We start from the raw sequence: 26,516 nt of genomic DNA, 5'->3' as shown, positions 1-26,516 counted from the left end.
AGCTCACTTTACCTACTGGGGTCGCCAATTTTTGAAGATTCTTTTCAGGGATTTATTTCGGATACCATCCTTAAATTTCAAAGGTACGAGAGTCATCTTCTTGAGATTAGCCCTCATTTCGCAATCACCATCATGAGGTTCAGTCTCTTTGTACCCAAAAATGGTTCCCCTATATGGACCCCGCATTACTCTGTACATAGCATCGCTATAGAAGCGGTACAGAAGCAATTTTTGAAAGTTCTTGCGTGTAGATTTAAACTGGGACGTACATACAGATCGTATACTAGTCGACTAATCAAGTTCAATATCCCCACACTAGAGGCTCGTCGTAAGATGTTTGACTTTTTGAATTTATATAAAATTGTACACTCAAAAATTGACTCTCCTGCACTATTATCATCCATTACCTTTAACACGCCTAGATTTAGAGGTCGTAACACTAAACTTTTCGCACTTAGAGTGTACAAAAACAACACTTCATTCTATAATCCAATCACAAGAATGTGCCGCCAATATAACGATTTAATAGCCGGGGATCATCGCGGTAGGGGCACTGATACTGATATTGATATTTTTGACCCTCACATCGCTAGGTTTAGGAAGTGCTTGGCTGGCGTCCTCTTCCCCTCTTCTCCCACTTAACTGATGACATCTGCCTTAATCCTCTAAGTTTGTTTCAGTGATGTTTAATAGTCTTTATAATGTAAAGTTCGTTACTCGTTATATTGTAATGTTTAGATAGTTATTTCTTCTCTGATATTTTTCACTGTAGCTATAGGAATATGGTGTTAATTAGTTTGTAATATTTCCGCTCAATTGTAAAACATGCTGTGTACACTTGTTTTGGATCTCGTGCTAGATTTAAGCCATAATGTGCAATTGTATTACTTACCCATGATATTGTACGATGTCTGTTTAGTGTACCTAATAAAGTAAAATAAAAAAAATAAATTGACGTATGTGCTTCGCTGCTGTCCTTTTACAAAATTCCAAAGTTTACTAACACTAGTTGATAACATGGTTAAAGCAAATTTGGAATCAGTTTTGAATTTACAGTTGGCCGATGAATCGTGGACCCAAGCGTCTCTTCCAATTCGATACGGTGGGCTAGGGGTACGCAAGATTTCGTGCGTCTCCGCACCGGCGTTTTTGTCTTCTGTTTATAGCACAGCAGCTCTCATAGGTAAGATACTACGGGATTTCCCATCAAACTATGAGACTGTTGGCTTGGCGGATGCCAAGAACGCCTGGTCTATTGCCTGCCCGGGCAAAGAATTTCCCGAGAATCGGGAATCACAGAGGGCCTGGGATGACGTCCAGTCCAAAATTATATACGACGACCTTCTTAGCCGCAGCACTGGTTCAGAACGTGCCAGACTCTTGGCGGTGGGGACCAAAGAGGCCGGGGCCTGGTTGCACGCTTTTCCTTCGGTGCACACCGGTACCTTTTTGGAACCCAACACCATGCGCGTGGCAACCTGTTTGCGGCTGGGTGTCCGTGTTTGTGCTCCTCATCGGTGCCCTTGTGGTGCCGATGTCGATGTTCGCGGCCACCACGGACTTTCGTGCCAGAAGAGTGCTGGGCGTTTTTCCAGGCACTCGTCCCTCAACGACATCTTGCGACGCGCGCTCGCCAGCGCTAACGTGCCGGCTTTGCTGGAGCCCTCCGGCGTCCTCAGGGACGATGGTAAGAGGCCGGACGGCATGTCATTGATTCCATGGGAGATGGGGCGGGTGTTGGTGTGGGACGCTACATGCGTCGATACACTGGCCCCGTCCCATCTTCATGGCACCTCCGTCTCACCGGGTGCAGCTGCGGATGCGGCTGAGCGAAGAAAAAGGGCTAAGTACAGCCGCATCGGCCAAGAATATAGCTTTACCCCTTTTGGTGTGGAAACACTCGGCCCATGGGGTCCCAGTGCCCTGAAATTTTTCGGAGCGATATCAAAGAGGCTGGTGGATGTGACTGGGGACCGTAGGGCTGGCAGCTTCCTCGCACAGCGCATAAGCATTGCAATTCAGCGTGGTAATGCTGCCAGCGTCTACGGGACCTTGCCGAGGGGTGATTTTTTATTGTAGTTTAGGTTTAGGGATGTTTTATTTTTATTAATTTAGAATAGTTAGATACTTTTAGTTTATAAGTTTTTATACAATATTTATATTTATTTGTTTAATGGTTCAGTATCTAATAAATTGCTCAGCACTGCTGGCTACTTTGCTAATAATGTAACATCCCTTGTTCTCAAACTTATTTTATTGAGTAATATATTATTAAACCTGTGCAATTGTGCAATGTTCATACTATATTGTGAAATAATGCGCTGAGAATGTAAATCTCATAACATAACATTAATATATGTGTTTATTTTTATTTAGAAAATCATTATTAATATACAAAATGGTACTTAGAGAGTTAATAACGTAGTTACTAAAGCCTGTATACAGTTTAATCATAAAGAGATTGCATTCTTGCTAGTAATGATATTCCTGCCGCTTACAGAGCACGAACGAGTGTCAAATGGGACATGATAATAAAGGTGAACAATATATGACGATTGCAGCATTTACTGTTGCAACGTTGCTGCTGCAGCTTTGACGCGAGTGAAAAGTGACAGTCAATTTCCGTGAAAATTTGTGTTGCGGCATTACTGTCGCGGTTACTTACAACGTTCAGTCAAGGAAATTGACAGTGATTAGATTACGCCCTTGTCAATGCCGCAACGTAACTTTGTAACAGGGAACTGTAATAATGCTACAGTCTTTATCCGAATCCTTTTGTTAAATCAGTACCTATATAATAATAAAGTGTCTTCGAAATCCGTGCAAACTATGCGTTACCGAGTATCATGTTATATAGGTTAGGGTTCGTCGGACATGTGAGCGCGACGACGTTCTGGGAATAACACCGCAGATGATTTGGTATGCTGTTTCTCTTTGAGTTGCCCCAGGATTAACTTTCATGACTATCATAATATTTACTAAAACGGTTGTTAGTCATGAAAGATCAGACGTTATACCTAAGCCGCAGAAATTGCCACCAACCAACCATTCTTATTTGAACGAAATGGGACGGGATTTTACGAAAACGTTGGGTTTCCCTACTTCAAGACACTGCTTAAGTAGTTTCAGTTTATCACAAAACCCAATTATAAATAAAATAAAAAAAACATTAAAAAAGCAGTGTCACCTGGAGCATTAAAATCTATCTAACCCGCCGGCCCAGCCAAGGTTACAATCGCTATCGCTTCGATAACGAAACGCTTTGTGTCTCTCTATCACTCTTCTATATTAGTGCGACAGTGACAGTTGCGTTTCGATCGCTACGGAGCGTAAGCGACACAAAGCGTTTCGTTGTCGAAGCGATAGCGATTGTCACCTTGGCTAGGCCGGCTGTTCTTCTGATTGGAAGCTAATGCCACCGACAGACACGTAGATAAGTGGGTACACGCGCTTAAGGGGTGGCAACGCGCTTGTGACAACGATGAAGTTTCAAGCCTGTATAGGCATTCGTTTGCCATCAAGCGGGCGTACATTACGTAATTTGTATTTTAATCATATGGCATATTTTTTACAAAATAGGCATCAGATACCATTTGATAGTTTTATTGCAAATTAATAAAACGGGTCCAAAGGAATACAATACCTTGTGATGTATAAAAACATCCAATTACAGTGAAAGTAACAGTGTGTAATTTTTTTTTGATAAAAGTGTGTAAAATTATACGTGATCTGCAAAAATCCATTGTTTTACTGTAAATGCCGCCAGCATTCTAGGGTCCATTCCAGAAGCGGGTAGCTTGGGAGAGATATTTTATATTTAGTATTTAGTTTTAGTTGTTAGTTTAAGGTTTTGTGTAAGTATTATTTTAACATTGTTGACAATATTGGTAAGCTATTAAAATATTATATTACCATTACAATGTAAATGTAACAAGTCAACAACAGGTACCTATATTACGTTTTAACACGTGCAAAGGAATCCAAAATTAGTAAAACGTCAAGTGGGGACTTAGTCAGACTCTTGTATAACAATCAGATGAAATTAACACTTTATTTAATGAAATTGCCAAATAATATGATCTCAAAACAGTAGGTGTGTGACACGAGCGAAACGACGCAGTAATTTATTCCATAAAAGGCGTCTCCAGTCACGCTATATAATTGCTCCTGATGTAATTAAGATACACATAATGACATTAAGATACTCATCATGCTGTTCGGCTGTCCCATAGCAAAACCTAATAACTGCTTCAGACCAAATTTTACAGGAGAGCGTAAAAACATAAAAAGTGTCAGCCTCAAAAAAAATCTTAATTTTATGTAATTTTTTTAATGTAAATAGGTACATTATCAACCATTGTATGTATTAACATCCATATATCGACATATATTACATATTTTGCACGTTTTATGCTCCTTACTAGGTTTGAAAATGTAAGTACCTACCGATAGAAGTGTCTTACATAATCCAGCTCAAAAACCTAGTAAGTGCTCTTAGTAGGTGTCAACTGCTAAGTAAATAGATAGGATAATTGCGCTAGTTTCCGTCCACTTGACGGATTAATGTTGTTTAGTTTAGACATTAAGAATTGAAATAAGTCCAAATTTGTGCAGCAATGTATGTTTACCTTCAAAGTGCGTACGAAAACTAGAGCTGGGCGAAAACTAGCGCATATTGCGCTAATTAACCAAACATTTTTATGGATGTTACTCGTATATGCCCGTTCGATAGTCAAGTTGGTCGTCTACTTGGCATACTAGTAGAACGTAGTGTAACATTTTTTTCTAACAAACTATGCTACACTATTATCTCCTGGCTAACGAGACAGAATAACAACAAAAAAAGTTGACCGACCCATTTGTCTCTATAGATATTTAAATGGGTATAAATAAAACAAGCACACTTTTTGACACTGTTATTTATTAATCAATCATTCGGCTTCACCCTGATCACCGTCTATGAACTACCTAAATCAATTAATTTATTAATCAATCGGCCTCACCCTGACCACCATGAACTAAATCAATTGATGAGTTTACTGGAAGATCGTTCCAGAATGATCTTCTTGACTCCGGCATAAGGTTGATTAAGGTTAGTATTAGTAAGTATACCATTTTTCTTTTCATTCGTAATACCCCTAGGGCTTCTTATGATATCAGGACAGGACATTACGACGCTACTAGGTGCCCCGCGCGGGGCCCCCGCGCAACGATTCCCAGTTCAAAAACCTAAAACCAGGCGCTTATACCACACTAAAACCTAGTATGTCTCAACTCTCAATCCCATACTAGGTTTCGTAATGGGATATGTGACTTGCTGGGTTTTACAATGGTAAACCGCCACTAGACATGCTACTTACTAGGTTTGGAGGCGTCCAAATCTCTGTCATTTAAGCCGATTTTTGAGCTGGTGTCTTTGTAATCGGGTGATGACTTACTAGGTGGGTCCAAATAACATAAAAAACTCATTTTGAGAAATTTGTCCCTTACTAGGTTTTGGTTTGGGACAGCCGTGTTGACATAAGATTGATTATTTTTAGGACATTTTTTAATTTATATATTTTAATTTATTAAATAATATTATGTAAATATTAATGTCGATCGTAATATAAATTCATGTAGATTAGTCTAGTATAATTTATAAGGTAATTTCATATTATGAGAATAAATATCTAATCTAATCTAATCATGTATAATTAAATTTCGGTTTATTTACAAGTCATCGCTTATTTGAAGCGGTATTATGGTAACATTCCATTTCCGCAGCTGCACTACTGGTACTGAACGCGTCGTCGGTGTTATTATCAATTTCCAATTTTCCATAGTAAAATGAACAGTAGTGCAGCTGTAGTTGGAAATGGACTGCCACCTTTAGACTGATATTTGACAAACTGAGACAGAATCAAAATCAGAATTATTTTATTTGCTAGAATACTTAAAACAACATGTAGTACAGGATGTTAAGGTAGGTACAGTAGGTGATAAAGTATTCAGTCGATGAACGCACATGCAAAAATTATATAAACTAATAAGAAAATGTTATCAACAAGATAACGTTTTCTTAGATACACACACTGAATTTAAAATAAATACAATATACACGATAAAATTACGATTCAAATAAAATTAAATAAATGTAGTCAAAAAAAATGGCTACAAATATAATGACCACCAAAAATTACTTTGGTACCCTAAATAAAAAAAACATGCTTACCAAAAAAAAATACTGAACACTAAAAAAATACAAAAGTACCACCGTTTTAATAACGACTGCACTTCAAATTGTATTCAAATACCAAATATATTGAATGATCACCAAAAATCATTAATGATCACCAAATCTTGTAAACCAAATTAATGCGATATTTTCACCTAAATAAACCACTCTGATTACCAAAAAATTTATACATATTACCAAATAATGTAAACTGATGCCAAAATTACTAGCCCCTCCCGCTCAACCCCCGTACCCCGCACCGCATATCTACCTAACCTAACCTACTTTTCTAGTAGCATTTCGTTATGCTACTAGAAAAGTAGGTTCAACTGCTATCAGTTTGAACTGCTATCAGTTAAGTGGGTTAGGTTAGGTTAGCACTGCGACCCTTACAGAAACGAAATGCTACTAGAAAAGTGGGTTAGGTTAGGTTTGAACTGCGACCCTTACAGAACCGAAATACTACTAGAAAAGTGGGTTAGGTTAGGTTTGAACTGCGACACTTACAGAACCAAACTGCTTTCAGAAAAGTGGGTTAGGTTAGGTTTGAACTGCGACCCTTACAGAAACGAAATGCTACTAGAAAAGTGGATTAGGTTAGATTTGAACTGCGACCCTTACAGGAAAGAAATGCTACTAGAAAAGTGGGTTAGGTTAGATTTGAACTGCGACTCTTACAGAAAAGAAATGCTACTAGAAAAGTGGGTTCGTTTAGATTTGAACTGCGACCCTTACAGAAAATAAATGCTACTAGAAAAAGGTGACGAAGTGGATTAATTAATTTAATAGGATAACGATATATTAAATATTTGCACATTTTTAATAAAAATGGGGTTACAATTTTGGTGGTCATTTACTATTTTTGGGTTTACAATGATTATTTTGGTGTCATTTTCTTTAATAGGATAGCAAGTTGTAAACATTTGGTTATAATTTCACATTAAAATGGGGTTTGAAATTTGGTAATCATTTACTATTTTTGGGTTAATAATGATTAGTTTGGTGTCATTTCCTTTAATAGGATAGTAAAATGTAATAAAATTGGTAATCATTTCACATTAAAATGGTGTTATAATTTTGGTAATCATTTATTATTTTAGGGTGGTAAAATAGATTTTTTTAGTATGAAATTTTACTAAATCTGGAGATCAGTTAAATAGCAGCCAAAAAAAATATATGAAAGTAGTAATGTCAGTTAAGAGTTATACCTACAATTTAAAATCCATAAATTCCCGGATGCTATAAAAACAATTTTCACTGAGCCACTTAGTGATCAGTGTTGCAAATTTATTATATTCCATTTGCGTCATGTCTTCAGGAAGGTTGTTATATAAATATATACATCACAAGCAAATCACAAGTGACAGACAGACATCATCATAAACATGAGCAATTGAGCAGGTAGCTGTGATTTTCGCTCTGGGTTTTACTTAGTGCCAAAGCCCCCATCCCCATAACATTCCAGCGGGGAAAATCTGCAGACATTATGGGAATTCCAATTATTAATTATAAGTCATGTTCTGTACATTATTTATGTTTTATTTTGTATTTTGCTTACTTATTGTAGTAGTACGTAGTTTATCATGATCATTTTTACTGTTTGCCTTTTCGTTTATACTGTATGACATTTAGTTCATCAGTAATTATTAGTATAAGTAATTTTCTTTGGAATGTGTTGATTCAAGTTGTGTGTTTAAAATTACTGATCAAATATTAAATTTAAGTTGGAAACACAGTTGTTATACTCGTTATGCATATATATATATCGTAGACCGATGGTCCTAATGGCGGTGGGCGCATGGGAGTAGTCCCTCCATGCATTGACTTCACAGCTAAATTAGTATGCTACCATGCTACCAGTGCATGAAATAAACATTACGACTCGTTAACCATACTAGTGCCTACTATATTTCAGAACTAAATGATGAAAAGAACTAATTGCTATTAGAATGTTGACTGGTTAAATTGAAAATAAAAAGATCACTTAAAACCATTCAAATCTTTATTCAAGTCAAGCTAGGCCGGCTCCAACCCTACACCTCTGACCTGAGAAGATTTAGCCCAATATGGGACCGGCAACAAACTCAGAGGGACACATCTTTTCAAAACAACACATAACACATCCTTTTTTTATTTCACAAAAGTAAGCTTTTAATGAAACATAAGAAATCAAAATAATACTTGAAATAAAACACTTAGCTAAATAGTTAAAGAACGTTGGATTCTATAAGCTTTCAGAATAATCCTTCAGGTATAAGCCTTCAGGAACGTGGCGAGTTAGGCACGAGGTTGGCTAACGAGTACGTCCGATCTCTAGCGCGGCCCGATCAAGAAGAACTACCAGCGGCGGAGCCTCTCTGCTCCCGCCTCAAAGTCAAGTTGGCAAACCTGCTCGACCAGTCTACCAACAACGACAAAAATGCCACCTCATGCCGAACTTCACGCAAGTTAAACCACTTGACGTTCCAAAGCCTTCTACCTGTCATTTTAGCTCAACAACACGCCAATAGATGGCGTTACTCTCTACGTTAGGAATTTCGTTACAACCAAGTAATAACAAGAAACATTGCTAATCGATTTTATACAGGCGTCTAAAACAATGAACTGTAACGCTGCAATACGTCTTTCTGGTGTCAGGCTCCGACACGGCCTGCGCTACACACGTCCTCGTGTGTGGGTGTATGCATTTGCTTCTGAAACAAAATACTCAGCACAGTATCTCATCGCTCGGTCATTCCTGACCACCAATTTGGGTCTCACTCAAATTACTATTAAAATCAAACTTTGTTATTAATCAAAACAAAAAAAAATCAAAATTATTTTAACAATCTTCATTTCTCTATTAAAAACTAATCCATCGAGCAACGACTAAGTAAAAATCATCAAATTCAGAACGTTTAAAATGTTTGTTCCATATACAGATTCCGATCACATATGACCAAAGATTTTTTTGTCAGATAATTTTCCCGTATATTGATATTGATGACAATAGTAGTGATACTGTCGAGCAATGAATTAGAGCGGTTGCGATTAGTGTTGTTCTTGTTTGAGATTGTTCTGTTATCACGCCGGTTCTGTTATCAGTCAGATGGAGGCGAGGATTGTTGAAGGGTAACCGCCAGATAACGGCGATGATCGAAATCTGTATATGGAACAAACATTTTAAACGTTCTGAATTTGATGATTTTTACTTAGTCGTTGCTCGATGGATTAGTTTTTAATAGAGAAATGAAGATTGTTAAAATAATTTTGATTTTTTTTTGTTTTGATTAATAACAAAGTTTGATTTTAATAGTAATTTGAGTGAGACCCAAATTGGTGGTCAGGAATGACCGAGCGATGAGATACTGTGCTGAGTATTTTGTTTCAGAAGCAAATGCATACACCCACACACGAGGACGTGTGTAGCGCAGGCCGTGTCGGAGCCTGACACCAGAAAGACGTATTGCAGCGTTACAGTTCATTGTTTTAGACGCCTGTATAAAATCGATTAGCAATGTTTCTTGTTATTACTTGGTTGTAACGAAATTCCTAACGTAGAGAGTAACGCCATCTATTGGCGTGTTGTTGAGCTAAAATGACAGGTAGAAGGCTTTGGAACGTCAAGTGGTTTAACTTGCGTGAAGTTCGGCATGAGGTGGCATTTTTGTCGTTGTTGGTAGACTGGTCGAGCAGGTTTGCCAACTTGACTTTGAGGCGGGAGCAGAGAGGCTCCGCCGCTGGTAGTTCTTCTTGATCGGGCCGCGCTAGAGATCGGACGTACTCGTTAGCCAACCTCGTGCCTAACTCGCCACGTTCCTGAAGGCTTATACCTGAAGGATTATTCTGAAAGCTTATAGAATCCAACGTTCTTTAACTATTTAGCTAAGTGTTTTATTTCAAGTATTATTTTGATTTCTTATGTTTCATTAAAAGCTTACTTTTGTGAAATAAAAAAAGGATGTGTTATGTGTTGTTTTGAAAAGATGTGTCCCTCTGAGTTTGTTGCCGGTCCCATATTGGGCTAAATCTTCTCAGGTCAGAGGTGTAGGGTTGGAGCCGGCCTAGCTTGACTTGAATAAAGATTTGAACGGTTTCAAGTGATCTTTTTATTTTCAATTTAACCAGTCAACATTCTAATAGCAATTAGTTCTTTTCATCATTTAGTTCTGAAATATAGTAGGCACTAGTATGGTTAACGAGTCGTAATGTTTATTTCATGCACTGGTAGCATGGTAGCATACTAATTTAGCTGTGAAGTCAATGCATGGAGGGACTACTCCCATGCGCCCACCGCCATTAGGACCATCGGTCTACGATATATATATATATGCATAACGAGTATAACAACTGTGTTTCCAACTTAAATTTAATATTTGATCAGTAATTTTAAACACACAACTTGAATCAACACATTCCAAAGAAAATTACTTATACTAATAATTACTGATGAACTAAATGTCATACAGTATAAACGAAAAGGCAAACAGTAAAAATGATCATGATAAACTACGTACTACTACAATAAGTAAGCAAAATACAAAATAAAACATAAATAATGTACAGAACATGACTTATAATTAATAATTGGAATTCCCATAATGTCTGCAGATTTTCCCCGCTGGAATGTTATGGGGATGGGGGCTTTGGCACTAAGTAAAACCCAGAGCGAAAATCACAGCTACCTGCTCAATTGCTCATGTTTATGATGATGTCTGTCTGTCACTTGTGATTTGCTTGTGATGTATATATTTATATAACAACCTTCCTGAAGACATGACGCAAATGGAATATAATAAATTTGCAACACTGATCACTAAGTGGCTCAGTGAAAATTGTTTTTATAGCATCCGGGAATTTATGGATTTTAAATTGTAGGTATAACTCATAACTGACATTACTACTTTCATATATTTTTTTTGGCTGCTATTTAACTGATCTCCAGATTTAGTAAAATTTCATACTAAAAAAATCTATTTTACCACCCTAAAATAATAAATGATTACCAAAATTATAACACCATTTTAATGTGAAATGATTACCAATTTTATTACATTTTACTATCCTATTAAAGGAAATGACACCAAACTAATCATTATTAACCCAAAAATAGTAAATGATTACCAAATTTCAAACCCCATTTTAATGTGAAATTATAACCAAATGTTTACAACTTGCTATCCTATTAAAGAAAATGACACCAAAATAATCATTGTAAACCCAAAAATAGTAAATGACCACCAAAATTGTAACCCCATTTTTATTAAAAATGTGCAAATATTTAATATATCGTTATCCTATTAAATTAATTAATCCACTTCGTCACCTTTTTCTAGTAGCATTTATTTTCTGTAAGGGTCGCAGTTCAAATCTAAACGAACCCACTTTTCTAGTAGCATTTCTTTTCTGTAAGGGTCGCAGTTCAAATCTAACCTAACCCACTTTTCTAGTAGCATTTCTTTCCTGTAAGGGTCGCAGTTCAAATCTAACCTAATCCACTTTTCTAGTAGCATTTCGTTTCTGTAAGGGTCGCAGTTCAAACCTAACCTAACCCACTTTTCTGAAAGCAGTTTGGTTCTGTAAGTGTCGCAGTTCAAACCTAACCTAACCCACTTTTCTAGTAGTATTTCGGTTCTGTAAGGGTCGCAGTTCAAACCTAACCTAACCCACTTTTCTAGTAGCATTTCGTTTCTGTAAGGGTCGCAGTGCTAACCTAACCTAACCCACTTAACTGATAGCAGTTCAAACTGATAGCAGTTGAACCTACTTTTCTAGTAGCATAACGAAATGCTACTAGAAAAGTAGGTTAGGTTAGGTAGATATGCGGTGCGGGGTACGGGGGTTGAGCGGGAGGGGCTAGTAATTTTGGCATCAGTTTACATTATTTGGTAATATGTATAAATTATTTGGTAATCAGAGTGGTTTATTTAGGTGAAAATATCGCATTAATTTGGTTTTCAAGATTTGGTGATCATTAATGATTTTTGGTGATCATTCAATATATTTGGTATTTGAATACAATTTGAAGTGCAGTCGTTATTAAAACGGTGGTACTTTTGTATTTTTAGGCCTTATGTTTTTGGTGTTCAGTAAATTTAAATTTAAATAATCAAAATTATTTTAACAATCTTCATTTCTCTATTAAAAACTAATCCATCGAGCAACGACTAAGTAAAAATCATCAAATTCAGAACGTGATCTAAATTTTTGTTAGACAAAATAAATAACATTCTGATTCGATAATGCCAATGTTACTCATATGAACACAGTACATCAACGGGAATTCATTTTTAACAAAACAACACCAGTCCTTCGGTGCATTGCCAGTCCTTCGGCAGATACCAGACCCTCGTCAGAAGTAACCATCTCAGCCGCGTAAGTGCTACTCCTCGCAAAGAGCATTCTGCACATAAAAAGCAGACCACGTGCGCCTCTTACATGCTCCGGCACTTCTGATGCGGTCACTAAACAATACATCGGGCATACATTCAGTCCATCGAAAGCAAAACAGTAGTGCCCAGTCCATCGGGCGTGCCTTCAGTCCATCGAAAGCAAAACAGTAGTGCCCAGTCCATCGAGCGTGCCTTCAGTCCATCGAAAGCAAAACAATAGTGCCCAGTCCATCGGGCGTGCCTTCAGTCCATCGAAAGCAAAACAATAGTGCCCAGTCCATCGGGCGTACTTTCAGTCCTTCGAAAGTACAAGCTTTCAGTCCGTCGAAAGCAAAAACAATGATAAGAGTGAATTCCAAAAAGAAAATAAAAAAAGCGTTACAATCATGTTACTTAGAATCACTGATACTATCAGCGTCAACGACTGAAACTGAACATTACTGATCAAAATCACTAAAGGTCGCTTTCTATTTTAGCTTTAACAACAGAAACTCGCTCAAGACTTCTATACAGAAGTAAAACATCTCAAAATAATCCCAACGATATGGGAACTGCTCACCAGCTTAATAAAGTATGATGCACGCGACCAAGTCAAAGGTGGTGGTGGTGAGGTCCAACCCAAGCACGGAGGCTGATCCTTTCCGCCTTGCAGTTGCCGTTGCTGCGGCAGATTGCGAGATACACGATGTGGTTCAACATAGCTGGCCGTTACTGAAATCATCATTTGCATGGTATCAGGTTTATCATGTATGCAGGCTAAACTCAAAGGTTTACGAAATGCCCTAGTAGTGGACACTAAAGACATATTGCTAATGGATAAGGGACTTTAAAAATCTCAGATTAACATTTAAACTTCAATGAGTGTGTTTTATTTCATTCTATAAACAAACACATGTTCGAAAAATAAGTAACACGGTAAAATGGGCCAATACGAAAAATGACAGCTTATTAGTTAAGTTCGACTGTTATGCTTCGCCATTACACTCAAAATAAAATTCACTAATAAACAATTAGAACGAAACCTGTCCTTTTATTTCCAAATCTCCAGCACAGATGATACTGCACAGCTGCTTCTGTATTACAGGCGTAATGGTGTCTGTAAGTTGGCTCGGCTCGGGCTGCAGGACACTATAACATTAATTTTCATATGCATAACTCATGTTTCCATAGTATGCACGATTTGTGATCTATCACGGCATTCCGGGCAATAATTTGTAGCAATTTTATTAATAACTAAACGTTACAGGGTAAAGATTACATAATCCTATGCATTGGCAAATCAGCAGGATCAATTTCTAACGGTGCACTTTTATTTTCATGAAAATTCATATTTGAGGGTAGATTCACAAGTGAGCGATGAAATATTATCACGTCGTGATAGCCGATAGTTGGTTTTAATTAACAATATGGATTTCAAATCAAAATAACTTAAGATCACTTAGATTTAAATGGATTATAAAAATTAATTGTATTTTCATTAAAAATCAATTATTGAGGGTAGATTCACAAGTGAGCGATGAAATAATATCACATCGTGATAGCCGATAGTTGGTTTTAATTAACAATATGGATTTCACATCAAAATAACTTAAGATCACTTAGATTTAAATGGATTATAAAAATTAATTATAAAGAAACGTAACGATCCCAGAGATGACGTCACGTAAAGACCGCTTTGCTCCACTGCCTCAATCATAATTCACAATTTCACAATAATTCACACCAAAAAACATAATGAACTGCACTCACCTTTCAATGAAGGTTAGACACGTGAGCTTACCATTACCACGTGTCCAGATTATGGAATGTAGGTCACCAAAATACACCGGAAATACACCACGCTCCCAGGTGGCTGTGTAAGCAATACATGAAACTCCGCATCCCACTTGCTGATATCGGAAACCGATGGTCCTAATGGCGGTGGGCGCATGGGGGTAGTCCCTCCATGCATTGACTTCACAGCTAAATTAGTATGCTACCATGCTACCAGTGCATGAAATAAACATTAGGACTCGTTAACCATACTAGTGCCTACTATATTTCAGAACTAAATTATGAAAAGGACTAATTGCTATTAGAATGTTGACTGGTTAAATTGAAAATAAAAAGATCACTTGAAACCGTTCAAATCTTTATTCAAGTCAAGCTAGGCCAGCTCCAACCCTACACCTCTGACCTGAGAAGATTTAGCCCAATATGGGACCGGCAACAAACTCAGAGGGACACATCTTTTCAAAACAACACATGTAATACAGTAAAATTATACATTTTGCGTTTGCGTCAAATCCGGTAGTTCTGATTTTTTACAGACTTGTTTATGATGTTGGCCCAATGAATAATCCAAGTTTGTGACCTCGAGCGCCGAACGCAACTTTGTCAAAAATCGAATAAACCGCAATTTTTTTTAGATTTGGGCGATTATAACCCTAAAGTACTAGTTTTTGATAGTAACTTCCTAGGGCGTTTTAAAAGTAGACTAAATTTGCTACAATAAGACACTAGAATTGTCTCTTTACATCTAATATTTTCCGAGATAAAGCCTTTCAAAATAATGTATAATTTTTTCGAACTTGTATTCGTAGGCTAAGTAAGTGCAGTGAGTATACACTTTTGTCTCAGGCGATGCCGGTTGGCACAATTGTTTCTAAGGTCAATCAAAGCTGATTTGGATTTTATAAGCTTTCAGAATAATCCTTCAGGTATAAGCCTTCAGGAACGTGGCGAGTTAGGCACGAGGTTGGCTAACGAGTACGTCCGATCTCTAGCGCGGCCGGATCAAGAAGAACTACCAGCGGCGGAGCCTCTCTGCTCCCGCCTCAAAGTCAAGTTGGCAAACCTGCTCGACCAGTCTACCAACATAACGACAAAAATGCCACCTCGTGCCGAACTTCACGCAAGTTAAACCACTTGACGTTCCAAAGCCTTCTACCTGTCATTTTAGCTCTACAACACGCCAATAGATGGCGTTACTCTCTACGTTAGGAATTTCGTTACAACCAAGTAATAACAAGAAATATTGCTAATCGATTTTATACAGGCGTCTAAAACAATGAACTGTAACGCTGCAATACGTCTTTCTGGTGTCAGGCTCCGACATATATATATATATATATCATCATCATATATATAAAATTGAAAAACCAGAACGGGATAAAAAACAAGCGAAGAAGAGAGATGGCGCCTTACAAATTTCTAAAAAAGTTTTTGACACGTATCTCGAATACAACGCACGTATGCTAAGAAAAAACTGTTTAAATCTATTATCTACATATGAGAATAAAACTAGAACATAAAAACTATCGCTTTCGATGCGTATTTAATTTACAATAAGGAAAAGAAATTTTCATAACAATTTTCATTTTACGTCTTCGACCATTTCTCGGGAACTCTCGGTTGCTTTCGTTTCGAACTTCAAATAACCAAAATTATGTTTGTTATGTTGGTATGCAGTGATTTCGGCCTTTTTTACTCGAAGTAAAATAAAAAGTGCTGTCAACCTCAACCTTTTACCTTAGTTTAAGCACGAGTGACATGCCATATAATGACTGATAATGACTTATCAATATCATTTGTATTTTGTTGTTTTAAATTTCTTTTTGAGTTATGTTATTCAGATTTACTTTCCCAGCTTCGGCAAACAAATTCGTCCGGGGACCGGGCTGCCGAGATGGGCCAAAAATACAAAGTTGATAGCAAGTTATAATGTAGGTAGATAAAATTTAAGTGCATGTTCAGATATTTTTGAGCGAAACGACCTGGTGAAAATAAGCAAACGTACAGTCAGCAGTCGGCCAAATATCGTAATATAACTCTGTTGCTATAGAAATAAGGATGTGTTCCGATATACTGGCGGAATACTGAGAGACAAAAGTGGCTAAGCTTACATTGGCTCGGACATTTAGAGAGAATGGGAGAGGATCGTGCCGTGACGAGAGCGTACTTGGGACAAAGAAATGGGAGACTCCCAATTGGACGTCATAGGTACCTACCGCTGGAACGACGTAGTTGCTCGAGATCTGCTTATCCTCGGCCATGGGGACTGGCGAGAGCTATCGCAAGACCGAGAAAAATGGTGTTTTGTTTTGTCTTTTCTCGGAGGCCAGGATTCACATAACCGTAGTAAGTAATGTTAGTATTCAGAAAGGGAAATGGGGAGTACGTACGTTTGTACCAAAAGGCGATTTATGGGCGGTGGTCGTCCATATTCGTCTTAAGGCGGAAATTAATCTAATGAACGTTTTTGCAATTAGGCTTATAAAAATAAATAATAATTTTATGTTGAAACGAGTTTTAAATAAATAACTACGTAGATGAAAAAGTATAATTTTGCCTTTTATCAAATCACATAATTTTTTTCAGATATTTTGCGTATTAAGTTATCCAAATAACGGGTACAAATAAGAAATCCCTATCACCGTTATGAACCCTGGCAGGGTTGACACACTCTTTATTTCATTTACGCGAGCGGAGCTGCGGGCCCGTCTAGTATATATATAATCTCGGAAACAGCTCATAACGATTTCGATGAAATTTGCTATATTATGGGGGTTTTCGGGGCCGAAAAATCGATCTAGCTAGGTCTTATCTCTGGGAAAACGCGCATTTATTTATGTTTTCCGAACAAAGCTCGGTCTCCCAGATATTATTTCTATTTCAAGTAATCGAAATCGACCTGTTGGACGGGGTGTTCTTTTTGTAATTGGTTTGGTGCTTTGTAGGTAAGTATATTTTATGTTTTATAGTTTGTATTTCTATTTTATTTCTGGTTTTAACTTTAGTTTTAATATTGTATTATTATGATTATTCTTGTAACAGTTGGATGAGTAATCGAATATTGCCTCTGATTTTCATTTTACTCGAAATTCTCCAATATTCCCATTTCCGTCATCTTGTTAAATTAGATATTTATACCCATTACCATTTCCTCGATGGTTATGCCAAATAACTCAATGTCTTTCAAAATTCATCTAGTACAACTGAGAAGAGGGAAACGAAAATTAAATTACCTGTGTTACTTTGTATTCGGAAACAAAAAAGAATCATCAAATTAATGTTCAGGAAAGATATTTTATTATAAAAGGGTACGCATGTGAAAATATTTTTATATGAACCTATTTTCATAACCGTGCTTTTGCTTTGAACAAAATGTAAAATTTATTACCTACATGATACATGACTAAAATTGCAATTTAAACTGGGTGAAACAAGGTAAGTACTTACGTGTAGCAGAAATTAGGTACTATAACTGTACTATAAGGCAAATATAATGTTTAATTGGATACTTACCTCACACAGTCATCTTTGTCTTGTTTGTTAATGTCCTCTAACTTGTCAACTACTAAACCTAATAATAACATATATAACCGACACCGTCTGCCGGAAATAAAATTGGATACCGGTAATTAAACCGGAAATAATTTTATTAGGCAGGCGTCCGGCTTTTTTATCCCATAGCTCAGTACTTAGTCCATCGCTTCCACACAATAACCTAGTTCATTTTAGATCCCATATTATATATTATCAACTCTCAATAGTCCTTACACCCTGGCGGGTGCTGCCTCTGCGTGCGTCCCATGACACGGGCAAGGGCATCAGCATCCGCTCGGTGTACCCCTTACATTTCATTAAAGTGTCAAAAGGGCCTCTACGACCGTGTTGGCTTCGGCTCCGCGCACGCCTCCCAAAGGTCCGGAAACCATTGTTCCGTGATGGGAAAGACATATATAACTATAAAATTACAATCATTCAATATTTTACCTACTTGATCCACCATGGGACTAATTGTCGAGGCACCATTTCTGCTCCGTCACGGCCTCGAGGATCCGGAATCAGACGTAACACGTCAAACATTTACTGCTATTTTATCACCACTATTGTCAAAGCGCATTGTTTGCGTGAGAGATTCTCCAACACTGACTCGGATTAAGTACGGACTAGTACATTGTACATTGTTTTTTGCAAAATTATGGCTACAATCAATAGTCATTAGCAGCACTTCAGTCTTATACGAACTCTAATAAAGAACTCTAATACTAATAATTAGTTGAACTGCGTTCAGTCACAAAATAAATAATAGTACTAGGTACAGAAGATACGATTAGGACAGATATGACCACTAGGTGGCGCAAGCGCCACGCGCGGCCTATGGCTAGCCACCAAAATTGGTGTGGGACGGATGTATACTTGTTTGTAGCTACTTGTTGCGACGCGACGAAATCGCGGAGTGAGCCAGGCCTGGTACAGTGTAGTTACTAGGGCTCCCGGTATCCGTGTTACACGCCGAAACGAATACCCGTGTTCTTAAGACCGGCGGTGCTAAGAACACGGTTTACACGGAACCGCCGAGATCCGGATACGTGTCCAAGAACCGTTCCCAAGAAACGTTTCTCAGATACGTATCTCCGTTTACACGGGTACTTAAGACCGGCCCGAACGGATCCGTAACAGTTTGAGCTAATCAATGCTCTAGCTCTGGGTATGCAAGGTCTAGTATTGAATGTTGACTTCAGATGAACTCGTTTAGCGTACGATTTTTTTTTTTAATTATTTATAACAGTTTTAACACATGTGTTAATATAACATATTTAACCAACTATACAATACAGGGTCATTTTTGGACCGTATGCCATATTGTGCGAGGTGATTAGGTAGGCCATACTGAACAACTTTTTGTATGGGACCAACTCCGAAATCACAAAATTTTTTTTGGCCGTTTCATACATTTTGGTCGAGTGGATGTCGACGTTTTCTATGGGAAGGCCAAATTTTTTTTGGGATTTCGAGGTTGGTCCCATAGAAGTGTCCCTATTCTATATAGTCTACTATTTTTAATTTTGAACTTACTCGTCCCTAGTTTAGAACCTTAATTAGGGTTCCGTACCCAAAGGGTAAAACGGGACCCTATTACTAAGACTCCGCTGTCCGTCCGTCCGTCCGTCCGTCCGTCTATCACCAGGCTGTATCTCGTGATCTGTGATAGCTAGACAGCTGAAATTTTCACAGATGATGTATTTCCGTCGCCGCTATAACAACAAATACTAAAAACAGAATAAAATAAAGACTTAAGTGGGGCTCTGGGACTTAAGTACTTGGATGGGTGACCGTTTTTATAGATAATGGTACGGAACCCTTCGTGTGCGAGTCGGACTCGCACTTGGCCAATTTTTTTTACTATTATTGCTTTTAAGTCAATTTCATTACATATTACATTTCGATAAAAGAAACACATTTTATATATAATGGTGTAAGTTATATAGTTTCGCGAAGAATAGGTATGCAGACAAATACTACCTACTACTACTTTGTGGTTATTTGTTATTTTTATCAATTACCTAACTGTTAACTAATGTACCAACGAAGCAAAAAAAGTACAGCGGCATTTGAAACGCAGGATTTCACGCGAGAACCTTAAAACCTATGCTACCTTGGTTACCTTGCAATTATATTGCTAAATACATTAAGATAGATCTCAAAATTGGTAATCATTCATGTTGACTGGGGTCACTTTCACACTAGTGCTCAGGTAATAAATGCCGGCCGGTGGTGTTCCATTCATTAGAACTTTAGAACGTGTTGTTTTCCAATACCCTTTTGTCTGATATCGCAGAAAACAAGTAGCGTCCCAAACCATTATCAGAACTGCCATGGCTAATAATTATAAGCTTTATGTCGGTGTAATAAGGAGAACCTGTCTACACATATATGAAATTGTAACAAATGCAGCGGCTAAAATTAAAGAAGCAAATGTATCGAAGCAAATGAACACGAAATAAATATGACTTTTAAGATATTGTGTTTAGGTAAGTAGGTATGACTCCAGTTCGCCATTTAGTCGGCCAATTCGTAAAATACAGTCTTTCCAAGTTACTTTAATTTAAAATCGTTTTGTTGTTTTGTTGCTAAAATTGTAAATAATATTTATTAGTACAGTCTTAAAGTTCATTTTATATGATAATAAGATAATGAATTTAAGAAAAGTCTTACTTTTCATAAATTCATACTAAATTATATTAAAAGTTGTAAATACATTACTTATTGGCAGATACCTACACATGATTACAGTGTAAACTCTTTATAACGTCACTCGATTTAACGACAAACTCCTTAAAATGTCGAAATTGCTTGACTTTGGTTGGTTTTCTATACAGTAATATACTCTATATAGCGTCACGCTCACTCTATTTAACGACAACAATACGGCATAATACATCATTAAGAAATACTTTCTAAGTTGCCGAAATTGATATAAACTGCAGCTGTGTACGTTTTTTTGTTTGCTGTTTTATTGTTTTATTATCTAGCACGTGTTTACTTCGACTGACGTACCGGAGATTCTAAGAAAATTTGTCTTTTGTTTTTGTATGATCAACTTGCATATGTTTACCTCGGGCACCAGACTTTTGACAAGATGTTACACGTTATAAATTAATAGGCGTTGTTATTTGTATGAAATGAATGTTCTTCTTGTGCAAAATGTATCCTAAGTATATTATAAACAGATACATTAGAATATTTAGAATAGTAAGATGACCTTTTTATTTCACTCCATTTAACAACCACTCTCTATACTTAACGTCGTAAAATCCGCAGTCCCTTCAGTGTCGTTATATAGAGTTTACACTGTATTTATTAATTTTTACGTGGTTTACTATAATAATACTAAGATGTCTGGCTTACGTAAACTTAAAAAATAATTTGATTAAAAATATACATTTCTTATTGACAGAATATATTCGTAAAAACTCACACATACAATATACAGAATACAAATTATTAAAAATATAAGAACTGTTTAAAAATATGCAATTGGTAAGAATATTGTATAAGGTGTATTCGGGTATTACCGAATGTCGGATGATTCCGAAATTCAGATGAAAATCACCCTTAATTCCATCATAATAAAAGTCTCTTTCGGAATTATCCGACAGTTTTCGACATTCGGAATTACCCGAGTAAACCTTACTTACCTACCACCACCTACCAGATCATGCATGGCCAGATTTTAACGTAAAGTCTTTATACTCTTTATTGCTTTTATTTTTTTAAGCACTTTAAATTTATTGCTATCAAGTTATATTAATAAACCATAAAGTATTAGTATTTGAAGTCTTATATAAAATACTATTTTGATAACTAGCATAGGTATACCTATTGTATTTCTAATTTTCTACTCGTATTTGCAACATTGCAAGCAAAAACTACCTGGTCAAAAAGGGTTCTGTAAACCGTTTATTGAATTTCGACTCTATGAACCACGGAATAAGGTTAAATATGACGGAAACTCGTCATGAATCTTTTGTCTACTAATCTGACTCTTAAGTACGCCGAGCCGGTTCGTTCCTTCGCTACTCGTCAAGGACGTGTCCGGAGCCACGGGTAAATAAGATCCGTTTCTTCGAATACCCGTTTATCCGTGGAGACGGATCTTAATTACACGTTTCTTAATTACACGTGCGGAACGGGCCAGAAAACCGTGTACGTGTTATTCGGAAACGGGTATTCGAAACGTGTAAACGAAACACGGACTCGACCGCGAGCCCTAGTAGTTACTTAGCACACGACGTAATACTCGTAAATGTACCTAGTTTCGTAAAAAAAATCCACTGATGCATACATGGAACATGTTCCGATCTAAATTAACTTTTGTATGTGTACACAAAAGTTAATACCTCATTTTTAATACATGCCGTTTGAATACATAGCGATTAATTTCCGTTTTAATAGTCATCATGAAACATAATTCGTGTCATGGTAAGTTTAAATGTTTAACTTTCAGCAGACAAAAGCTTTTACCATTAAGTAAATGAAAATGCCGTGTTCCAAAGTTCCAGGCGCTGATGTCTCGTTGTTAAGGCACTAGTAGTAGGCAATGACCTTGAGTGCTCCCATTTTCTTGCTCACTCGCTCTATTTGTACCAACCATTAAAAGAAGCAGCCTGGGGTCTTACCATGATGTCCTTATTGCGATTCTGTTTAGGACCTAAAGTGAATTGCTAAAGGACGGAGCTATATAAGTCGCATAACTCCGTCCCTTAGCAATTCACTTTAGGTCCTAAACAGAATCGCAATAAGGACATCATGGTAAGGCCCCTGCTCTACTACGCATTACAATGGTATGTTAGGTAAATTAAAAAAATATTTCACGTGTGTGTTGTTTTGCGCGAGATTTTTATGCGCGATAGGGCAGCACTCTGGGGACATTTTCATTGCTGGCTGTAAAAAAATTAATAGGAACTTCAATGCCATATCATGAAGGTGACATTCAGATGGCGGCGTTGCTGGTGCAGCGATTTCAATATTATAATTTGTTTAATACAATTGAGTGACGGATTGAACTCCATTTACCTAAAGTTAACAATTAACTTTTAAGAAGTAGAAGGCTTTAACATGCACATGTGGATGATAGCCCGGTTGTTTTGTGATGTGCACAAAAAAGTCATAGGTACTTACTAAAAAAGTTTTTAACCCATCTAGCATCACTGGCCAAATTTACTACTCGTTGGTCAAATTAAACAAAGTCGTTAAAACCCTTTTTAGGAAAGATTATAGGTTACGTCTTAAGGATCCCGGTCATTGTTATCGGTGGGCTCTCATTTCTTTGAGGCAAAGCGCTGGGGTAAAACCCTGATTCAATTATAACCTACCTGACCTCTCTGAATTAGGTTTAGGTATACTTAGAGGTCCGACTCTAGGCACTACGTAACAAGATCTTTTGACTACGTTAGACATTGATGAAAAGGGATAGTGGGTATATTTATAAAAAAGGTTTTTGATTAACCTTTATGTTTGTATTTATACTATTTATTGTGGATACAATCAATACAATCAACTGATAATACCTAATATATATTTTATGAAAGTCTAGGTAGGAGTCGATGACCACTTTATTGAATAAAATGACTTCATTGTGAGTAAGAGTCGGCGTCCAATTTTATTAGTACCATTATGTGTCAACGGCCACATACAACCGATTTAAATTCTTATGGATCACGATCCATGATTACTCATTCACATGGATACCCATTCACGTATCTGACCTATGTATATGACAAAAATAAGATGGATGGGAGATTCTTCAAACAAACAGGATAGTTTGCTAAAAAGTTTTGAGCAGGTGGTACATAGTCACAATAACCAGGCACCAACAATATAGTTTTTAATTATTTTCTTTTGTACTTATCAAGTAAATAAATGATAAACAGTATAAACACATGCCATTAGGAACATGCCACAGAAAGCTTAATGAGGAACCTTGAGATTAATGTTTATGATTATATTAACCATTCTTCTAACGACTTAGGTAATATTATAGTTTACGTCAGAGACAAACGTCACATTGCAGGCTAACATGGAGTGGGCCCTAGACAGCGGCTTGGTGAGCACTGGTGAAGAGTATCCACACTCGTCTCCCTCAGTCATGAGTCCCAACAAACAATTAAGCGACACTTAGCACTTATTTTATCACCTAAAGACATAGAACGGCTGTAGAATAGCTACATATTCTAAGCTTAAAGGCTCTGGTGACATCAAGGTCTTTAAGAGGTCCATGTATAGCTTTAAGATCCACAGTAGCCGTTTTGGCCGCTATAATGCATCTTAAGCCGCTAGTGTTATAGCTCAAAGTGAATTCTACCACCTTAATATCTACTTATATGAGTAATAACAGGCCTCCGTCACACGCTCAAGGCCACGCGCTATATGCCTACCCCGGCGTATCGTCGACGATACAACCGACAGAGGGCCGCCGAACGCCCGCCTGTTAGAAAAAGTGTTTTTTAAATAATTTTGACGACGTAATAATTAATCGGCCTGGTAGCACCGTATTACAACTTTTAAAAACCGTTGCTTTGCTCCTGAATATTTATTAAAATTATTTACGCGATTTAGGATATTTTTAACTATAAAATTTTAATAACAGAGAATTCCTAGAAGGGAAAAAATTATACTTAAATCTTATATTAAAACTAAAACATATTTGATTCGCAACATTCGTTTTATTACAATAATCAATTAATCATCATAGATAGGGTAGCTACAACCCTAGCGCATTCTTACGAGGACGCGTTGGCACGTGACTCGCACAGCGGGCAACACAGTCTCGACTCATTGTGCGCGTACTTATGGTACATTTCTTCTTGTCCTGAGCAGCAGGTATTATCATTAAGGTTTTGTAGGCTATTATAGCGTAGGTATTTTTGCTTTTGTTTGGGAATGAAGTATCTGTTACGTAGTAACTATTTATTAATCTGTGGTAATAAGAAGCTGCAATTTTCACTTAAGGTTCTAAACAGGCGATAAAAAGTCTTTTATAGCTCCGTGTATCATAATCGCTACTTAACTCTCTTGTATCACTTACAGTCGAAAAGAGAAGTTATGAGTCACCATTATCGATCATGTAGTCGCAGACGAGCGTTATTCAATACCTTAGTACATCTTATACTGTTATTGGAGTCTTACTTAGAACCTAAGCCTATAGCGCCATGTTAAGATGACCGATGAATCAATAAGCAAAACAAAAACTATTAATTAGAACGTAAATACTTCATAAAAATCGATACTTTTACTCAATATTGACCTAATGTTAGTATTGTTATATTTAAAACCGGACTTCACGTATATTGAGTAATTTTTCGAAAATTAAATACGGTGGACCACAAATAAAGCAATATTATATTCAGATAAATATTAGGGATGTACCGACTAGTCGCCGACTAGTCGGGAAAGCCGACTATCCGGCCACATTTGTAGTCGCCGATTAGTCGGCGACTAGTCGGCAAAAATGGCCGATTAGTCGGCACTTTATTAGTGAAAGAAAAACAGAAAAAAAAGAAATCAACTGTCAATATTTACCATATTTTTAACCGACTTCAATTTCATAGAAGGAGGAGGTTCTGTATTCGGTTGTGGCTATCTTTTTTTTTTTTTTTTTTCTATGTACGTTCACCGATTACTCCGACATCCGTAGTCCGATTTGAGTAATTCTTTTTTTGTTTGAAAGGAGCTACCTCCGAGTTGTTTATGTTTATTTTACTAAAATACCTATTCAGGGTGCATACGAAAACTTTTGTTCATATAATTGACCGTTTAATCGTTATCGTATGTTGGTGGGCTGGTGTTTTCCTCTACAGGTCGATCTCAACTGATTCTCGCGTTCATGTGCAAGTTCGATAGTAATGTTTTTTTATTATTATTCAGTTTATTTTTTAATGGTGGAGCCATGAGGAACTATTAATGTTATTGCAAAAATTTAGAGACTTAGTCAGGGCACGTTGCACGTAAAGACGCTGACCACAGGGGATAGGTTCTTAACTGGCGACAACGTACGAGAAATAGAGCCTTGGAAATACCTTCTACGAGCTGTACTGACGGTCTGCTCAGGATCGCAAAATAAAGAACTAAAGACATAAATTGAACGACGATTCTTGTGAAGGTCTTTGAACGTGTAGAGAACACCTTTTAGCCAAGCTAAATTATGATGAATAGCGCAACCCTTGAGCAAAACTATTGTTTTTCACCTGAACTTATACGAAACTAATGATCTGGGGCCTATTTCTCGTACGTTACAAGTTCACAAGTCTACAAGCTTACATTTAAAATTTCATTGTACAAGTGTGTTTTAATTCTGTTTCTCGTAGGAATGATTACTACAAGTGCTACAAGGCGGCTGTCTAAAGTTAGAAAATAGGTTTGTTTACTATGCAAAAAGGAAATGCAATGGCCATTATAAATGTTATCTTAATGTCAATGTCACTGTTATGCATCATAATCTTAATAAGAGGAAAATAAAATGGCTGACTAGTGCTGACTTGTGTTTTCGGAATATACAAGCGTATAATAATACAAGTAGTAATGAAAATCGTTTCTCAAAATTATCAATTACAAGTGTAAAATCAAACTCAGTTTCGTCAGTCCCTCTATGAATGTTTACA

At 37.0% G+C, this 26,516-nt stretch overlaps 1 long non-coding RNA gene across 1 annotated transcript in view; it reads left to right on the top strand.

Moving 5' to 3' along the window:
- The window catches only part of LOC134793184 (uncharacterized), a 266,846-nt gene that overhangs the window by 737 nt on the left and 239,593 nt on the right, over positions 1-26,516 (top strand). The window lies entirely within an intron of this gene.

The sequence above is a fragment of the Cydia splendana genome, chromosome 8, assembly GCF_910591565.1.
Source record: "Cydia splendana chromosome 8, ilCydSple1.2, whole genome shotgun sequence".
In the NCBI taxonomy this organism is placed as follows: Eukaryota; Metazoa; Arthropoda; class Insecta; order Lepidoptera; family Tortricidae; genus Cydia; species Cydia splendana.
Note: the sequence above shows the minus strand (reverse complement) of the source record. Positions and strands in the feature narration are given on the sequence as shown.